An 8,477-nucleotide genomic window follows, 5' to 3' on the forward strand; every position below is an offset into this window, starting at 1 on the left:
GTATTAGCTAAATTTCTCTATTCGATTTAACTCTAAAAAAAGATTTAATTGTTTTTTTATTAAAAAATATGTAATTTATATTGACTCAAAAAAATAAACACATCAACTCTAAAATATCATAGTTTGAATACTTTTTCTAAAACTTGTTGTGCCTTAGCTGGATGATCCTTCATTTCATTTGTAGGCGAAATAATTTGGTGAAATTTTTTAAAAATCATTGCATCTTACAGAACAATAATTTTAAGCTCCTCTCAAATACAGATATGAGTGATAGATTTCTTTTGATCCAATCTCAAATCACTCGCACAAATTTCTTAATCACTACCTTTTAATCTAGACTTCTTTTGATCCAATCTCAAATTACTCACACAAATCTCTTAATTACTACCTTTTAATTTGACACAAAAAAAAAGTTCCTTTACCTTTTATTTCTTCTTTTTTACTTTCTCTTTTATTATTTATTCTTAAATGTTGTAAGACTCATCCATCAATGAAATACTCCACAACAATTGAGATGCATTAAAAAAAAAGAGGTAGTAATATACTATTTGAAACTTTGAATTGTTTGTAATTTTTAATAGGTTGTTGAGTGATATAATGTGATTTTTATATTTTTAATGGGATTAAAAATTATAAACGAATTAATCAACTTAGTATATAATTTTAGAAATAATAATTAATTTATTTTGTGTAACACACATGGCGTTAAATTCAGTTACTTGCTCTTCTAGGCAATGTTCTAAGATTTTATGTAAAAGGAAGATTTTGACTCATTAAAATTGAATAGAAGATTAATAAATTAGGGTATGAATGTTTTCTTTATGTTTGGATGTTATAAATGCTTAAAAGAGTATTTGTTTAAGAGAAAATATGAATAAAAAAGGAAAAGATACTTCACCTGAAAAGAGACAAAACAGTTTTTTTATTTTATTTTGTATCGTACTACTAATTAATTAACTCTCTTGCCTTTTATGAGTATTTTCTAAGTCTGATCAAATCAATTTTTCTTCAAAATAGAAAAATCAACACAGCTTCACCACAATTTAGATAATTACAAATCTTAATATAACGAAATTGGCTAACATAATGAGCAAAAATATATGTCAAATGTAATATCCTAACTATCAAAGCTCACGCTTCCGGCTGCGCCACTCTGATAGCTCGGACATTACGACGACTCTTATACTATTTAAAACTAAAATATGAGCCTGTTTAAAACTTTAAACCGCAATACCGCTCCAAAAATACTTTTGTTATGTAACGTACATCCATACATACAATACAACTTACAGAAACTCTCAGAGTATATACTTATACATATATATAAAATAATATTACAAGCATAAACCAATATAATTCCTATCCCTCTTACAGAATACATATAGATAAAGGCGAGGGAACAATAAACAATAACTAGAGCGATACGAAACATCACGACAACAACTAGATAAGCTCTTCGTGACTTCAGCGTCCATATCCTGAAAGGGAAAATTGTAGGGGGGTGAGAACATCATCCTCGAAAGGATTTCCACCGTAGGGTTGCAGAATTACTATAATAGGATACGCGAGATAAAATCGTTACAGTGATTGATAACCACCTTATGTATCTTTTCAAAAACAACGGTTTATTATAAAAGAGAAATCTGAAATCTTTTCTGAAAGAGGAACGGTTCAATTCTTGAAAACTCAAAAGCCTTTCAAAAAGGTTTATCTATGCTGAACCAATTAGCCTTTCATACTTTTCCAAACCAGGAACACAAAACCGAAACCAATCATCGGTCCATCTCATTTCAACCACGGCCCTAGGCCCAAACAACCCAACCAACAACCAATCACTACAGTCTAACAGATTCCCAGTCGCAAAGACAGATAGGAAATTCAAGCACAAACAAACAGTTACAGCAAGTAGAACAAATAGCAGTTAACCACAAGTAATCACAAAGGCAAACCAAGTACAATATGCACACCCAAAAAATGTCACATAGATGCATATGATGCATGCCTGTCCTAGTGGCTGATGATATCATCTGTCGGTTATATAGCCAACCCGACACGTCCTGGTAGCTAACCATTGGACAGAAACATCCATTGCGGAGCAAGTAGGTTTGAGCTACAACTCCCTTGCTACTACCCGCTCAACCCAGAGCCAGTGGAATAACCACTACTGCGGGTACTACCCAGGCAGGTGTTTAAAAGCTCAACTTGGAGCGAGTGGAATCACCACTACTGTCGCTACTACCCAGGCATCACAATCTCTGATCTGGAGCAAGTAGGACAGACCACAACTCTTGCTACTGCCCAGGATCTCAAAACATACATTCATTCAGTTCAGAATCAATATTCATCTCAGCCATTCCGGCTTAAATTCATAATTCATAGTCAGCCATCCGGCCCATAACATATTTCGCAATCAACCATGATTCATTATCATACACAGCCATTCCGGCTCATAACAAAATAGCACTTCCACCATTCAACATCATCAAATTCATAAAATCAGCATTTAAGCCATAAATCACTTTTTTTCAACTCATTTCACTTTGAAATCAAATTTCAACTCTTTTCAGCCTTGGCTTTAAAGATCTCATTTCTCAAATCATCTCAGGCTCATAAGCCACTTGTACTCAAAGTAAGTTCCCCTTTTAAAACAAAGCCACCCTCAGCATTCTCTTTCCAAAACTTCCAAAACCATGGCAAGTTAAGGATTTATTTAGAAATATTCAAAATCATTTATCCAGCAACGGGATTTTATAACAAAAGTTCCTCAGCAGAGTCTCAAGTCTTTAGGGGAGAATAACATAACTCATTTCCTCAAATTCACTTAAAATCATTAAAACCTTGGCTTCCTTATTTGAGTAACAAAATAGGATCTAAGCCAAACCGAGTCATGTAATCAATTACTCTTTTCAAAGCCGTTTCCTTTACTTAAACAAAAACCAGCTTCAACCCCATGGGTAAACTCTAGATCGTTTCAAACTGCCCAGAAATTGTTTTAGTCTTGCAAAAATTCAGAATTTAAAAAGCACTCAAAACTTTTCCAAAATATTTTAGAATGAAACTTGTCAATAGACGCTCAGGTTCTTTCAAGGTCACTGAAAGTTATCTAATTGAAACCCTCAAGTCAAATTCAAAGGCATAAACCCTTTTCACATTTAAAACAGCCTTAAAGCATAAGTTTCATCTAAATAACTTATTCACAAGGGAAATATAATACTTTTCTTAAGAAACAAGACTAAATCACAATTTCCTTTTTAATAATTCATTTCAAAAGCATAAGTCATCCCTTTCTTAATAATCCAGATAAAATAGTAGAAGTTTTTAACTCATGAGTTTCTGAATAACGTTTTAGTAAAGTCCCAGATTCTACCGGAATTTTGGCAGCACCTCCCCTAAAACTTGGACTCTGCCACCCTTCCCGGGTCCCATCCAAACCAATCCACAATCTTTATCAACGGTTCAAAATCCAAAATCAGTCCATAAACAACTAAATCCAACATTCAACTCATTTTCAGATTTCAAGGAACCCGTTTCAAAAATCAAATCATCATCAACCAATTAACTCATTTCCAAAGCTTAAGGAAACCGTTCAGCAATAATTCATTTATCAAAACCGAATCAATTAAAGCAAACCGGGCTGAACCCAAAAGTGTATTCTATTTTTCACATTTTCAAGAAAATCGACTCAACTCAAATCAATCCCAACGGATCAAACTCGATCTCAAATCTTTAAACGAATCAACTTCGAAAACATTCCGTTTCACAAAGTCGCACAACAATCCAGTCAAACAAACATTCATAGTCATTCAAGTCAACCAAACAATACATAAGACTGAAACAATCACAAAATATACCATGCCTCACATCAGTATCCATATGTAATAATTCCAATATATAAAACATAGTTTTCGGAAAAAGCCCCTACCTTGACATGTTGAAACCATAACCCAAATGCCTCACAGAGTTCTTTTCGCCTCAACCCGAACTGACGGCAACCAAAACCTCAGCTCCCAGCCACTTTTGCAATAAACATAGCAACACTAATCGCAACATACAATAACTGAGACTCAATCTTATAGCAATTAACGCCGCAAAACCTCAGCGTATGATAATAGAACAGTAACCAAAAGGGATTTCAAATCGAAAACGCTTACTGAAACTATGAAAGAACGGCCAAATCAAGCAGCAGTAGTCCCGGCGGTGGTTCTGGCAACAACCGCGCTACACCCGATGACTAGAACGGCAGCAATCAGAACTCGAACCTATGTTACCAAACCCCAAAGTCTTTAGCCAAGCATAACAGAATACTGACTAAAAGGACTTTCCGAAATGAACATGCTTACCGCAACAAGGGAAGAACTACACCTAGTAGCGGCAGCCCCGATGGTGGTTCCAGCAACACCCGCGCCACTCCCGGTGAGGAGAACGGTGGAAGCAGCAATGCATCTGCTCCGAATGGCAAGCACGGCGACGAACAACACCAGCGGCGGTGAATGGCAGTAGCTCCGGTGTGGGTCCGGCGGCGGCAACTCGCGATAACTCCTAGCACAAACAGCCTCAGTACAACTCTCATGGCAGAGGTGAATTTTTAACGGATAAGGAAGCTGAAGATGGTTTAGTGCTTACCAAATGACACCGGCTTCAGTGGCGGTTTCCGGCGGCCAGGCGCGGCGGCGCGTCTCCAGACGGCAGAGGCGATAGGGAGCACTGGGGTTCAGCGAGCAGTGGTGGTGGCTCCCGGTCTTGCCTTCTGTTCACGTTCCCTCTCTCTCAGACCAGATCGGCGACTGACCCCGTGGCAAGGGCGACGGCGGCGCAGTGAGGATGACGGCGGCGACGCAACGACTCTGGTGGCTCCGCAATAGTTCGACAGCAACACTAGCTCCTCCATCCTCACTTCCATCGCGTCCCTCTCCCTCCCTTGGCGATTTGACAATGACGCCTGGAAATGGCGGCGATGAGCGCGACGGGATGCAGCGTTGACGGAATGGCGGTGGCGCGCAGCTGTCGGCGAGGCGTGGCGGGTTCGGCGGGCTCGTGAGGGCAACGGCGACGGCGAGCTCCCTCCCTCCTCCACGCCGGTGAACTCTTTCCTCCTTCTCCCTCTGTCTGTTTCCTTTCTCCCCTTTTGTCTCACTATGTGCGTGTGTTTGTTACTGATGGGGGTTGGGATGATGGCTGCTGGGTTTGGGGAATTAGGGTTTTACTATTTTGAAAGGTAATTTAGTAATTTCAAATAAAATTGGGAATAATATAATAATTGATATCCAAATTAAATACAATACTAATCATATGTAGAAAAATACTATTTGTTCATCAATTTACAAATTATTTTTAATAAAATGTCCAAATCAAATAATTAGAAGTCATATAATTAAATTCTTTATTTTTCCAAAACAGCAGTATCAATATTTTAAAATATTTATTTAGTCCAAGTCATATAAAATTCTTATTATTTCACAACTACCAACTTTAGAATTTGAATATAGAAAATAATTCAATAATTGTAAAATTGGATAATAATCTTAATTTATTTCAAATTCAATTAATCGAAACTAGCTTTAATTTTTCTTTAATAAAGAAATTTTAGAAAAATTAAAATTACAGAAATACTGAATTTAAAATTAGCTCATGATAGCCTTTTTTCAAAAGTTCTGGGTCTTACATCAAAAACTCTCATTGATAAAACAAAAAGTCTTTGTTGAAAAATTATAAAAAACTCAAAATTGATAAATAATATCTCAATGAATTTTGCTTTAATATATAAAATCTCTGCAATCCTATAAATTGAGTAAAATAAATGATTTTTGAAAACCTTAGGCAATAATAGTAGCATTTCCCTGTTCCTTGGTGTAACTTTTATACCTGATTAGAAGTAATAACAATAACCTTTAAAGTCGTATCCTATCCTCCATAATAAAAAATCACACATAATTTCTCCCAAACTAATAATAATCATCAATGACAATAACATTAGTAATGGCAGTTAAAACAATAAAAGTGTTCAATAAAAAAAATAAAAATAGAAATTTAACCCCCCAAAAAAATTACCTGCTGCCCCTATTGCTGTAACCTTAGAGTTAATAGCTTGTCTTGCCTGCATCTTTTTTTTTTGAAATAAGAAATCACCTACTAAATCCATCAGAGACATGAGGTCAGTAGCAGTTATAAAGGCTTAAAGCAGAACATAAACCCACTACTATCTTGCTAAATAGACCAACAACTTAAAGAAACTACTATTCTAAATCAAGCAAAGAAGATAAAACCATCCTATAATAATAATTAAGACCATAATAAGACAAAGCATATGTACCTATTTCATCCACTCCTCAAGTCATTATATCATTGAATTTTAAATTCTCCTCTCCTATGCTCTTCTTTATTCGACACCCAAACTTGCCTCCAATACTTTATCTCCCATTTCAAACTGTGTATTTAGATTTTTGCTTGAAACATTTTGTAGTTTCTATGCTTTCAAATACACCATGTGATTGCAAAGAAGTTATACACTCACTGCTGCTTATACCTCACTAGAATTGGTGCCGCAATCTATGACTTGAAGCATTCCTTAGCTCATCTTCAATGCAGACCCATATTATATAGTACATCGCCCCAAAAATTTGATGCTACATCACAACTAAAGAAAAGATGGCGTACATTCTCTGCCTCTTTACCACACATTGGACATCCATAGAGGTTGGCAAAATCCCGCAACTACATAATTTGTCTCTAGTGTTACAATTTTTTCATTAAAACAAACCAGTTTAATAGCTCAACACGCTTGGTGCTAAACCATCCCATTATTTCTTCATGAACCTGAAATTGTTCGACACCTCCTCACCTGCCAAATCGTTATAATGTACTTATAGTATCTTACCCCTATTCCTTCGAAATTGATAAAATCAAACCAACATTTGCAAGTAATGAATGAACAAAGAAACACTTTGAAATCAAAAGGGTCATTAGAATCTATAACATTACAAAATAAAATTGAGTGTCTTGTGGCAAACACAAATATATTGGTTATTGAACCTCATTAAACATGCAACGAAATCAAAGTGCAAATCCATAAAAGAATTCTCAAAAATAAGGAAAAATAAGAACAAACTTTTGGCTCAAAAGAAATTGTTTCACAGAATAAGTAAGAGATCCAATTCTAACTTAACAATGTATTGAACTATTTAAAAAAAAAAGCTGCAAATAGATTCAAAGTAGAAAATCACCAACTAAGTAAAAAAATGAAGTCCAATACTCTACTACAGCAAAAAATAAACAACTTTGAAAATAATAATAAATGAAGTCAATTTTTATGTAGCAACTTAGTAACTATTGATGACTATATTTGGTATAAAATAGAGTAGTTATTTGCTTGAATATTAAGATTAAACAATATAATCAAGAGATAATTATTTTAGAAATGTATATTATCCACTCCTATTGACTCACCTACTCTCCTTAACTGACCTACTTTCGTTGACTAAGCTTATTTATACTTTCTCAATTTTGTGAAGGAAAAAAAATCTATATCAAGCACTACTTGTACAAAAAGATGAAATAAAAGTAATGATTTATATATCTCTACCGAATTCATAAATTACATGTCTCTAAACAAAAAATTGCATTTAATTATTTTTTTTTCTGATATTCGATTTTAACTCGTTAGATGATCCCAAACACAAAATAAAAATTTTTTATTCAAAAAGTCTCATTATTTAAAGTATTTTAATTTAGCGTCACTACTCATATAATTGTATTATTTTGAAGAACACCTAATATTAGGATCTAAACACATTTTTTAATAAAAAGGAAAAAGAAAGAAAAGTACTCAGCTTTTTATAAGAGCAATAAGTTCAGAATAGAATATAATAATCAATGTCCCATTTTTCAAGAGGAAAAACTAAAAATATGAAATAGGTTAATCGTATAAGTAGAAAATATCATCTCAAAGAGATCCAAACAAACTTGATTATCCTCAAACTCTACTTTTATCCAATAAACACCGTGTATTCATAATCATAAAACAGGACAAGTAAATTGCAATAAAGTTATAGCATGATAACATAGTGATAGACAGCTAACAGGAGCAAACAATAAATTAATTAAGATCATTTGTAACTAAACTGCTATATGCAATTGTACTTCACAGCTTTTAGGGGTTAACTTTTAGTTAATAGCTCTGGTAGAACCTAAGATGTAATTTTAATCAATTGTTATTGATTATATCAAATGTTATCCTCATCAATTATCAAGTATAAAAATACTTACCCATAACAAAAACGGCCAATTAAGAGAATTCATAATACAACAAAAACTAAAACTCTAAAGGGAAAATCCGATAAATTTACAGTTAATTTTATTGTTTTCTTCATTTATCCAAATTTAAATAATTGGATACATTCTCTAAACCAAAGAAAATATTTAAAAGGCATAATTGAGCATAATAATCACATTTAATTTTCATTAGCTCCGCAATAACTTAA

General features: G+C 34.1%; 1 long non-coding RNA gene across 2 annotated transcripts; it reads right to left on the minus strand.

The window, feature by feature from the left end:
* On the minus strand, positions 1,212-5,176 carry LOC107617193. Of its 2 annotated transcripts, none has more exons than XR_001614848.2 (5): positions 4,624-5,176; positions 4,341-4,539; positions 4,152-4,259; positions 3,923-4,057; positions 1,212-1,478 (listed from the first exon to the last, which is right to left on the minus strand). It is a non-coding gene; the product is annotated as an uncharacterized LOC107617193 (long non-coding RNA). The 2 variants fall into 2 exon arrangements; XR_001614846.2 differs by having other exon boundaries at positions 3,923-4,037; positions 4,624-5,175.

This window comes from Arachis ipaensis, chromosome B01 (genome assembly GCF_000816755.2).
Source record: "Arachis ipaensis cultivar K30076 chromosome B01, Araip1.1, whole genome shotgun sequence".
Classification (NCBI taxonomy): domain Eukaryota; kingdom Viridiplantae; phylum Streptophyta; class Magnoliopsida; order Fabales; family Fabaceae; genus Arachis; species Arachis ipaensis.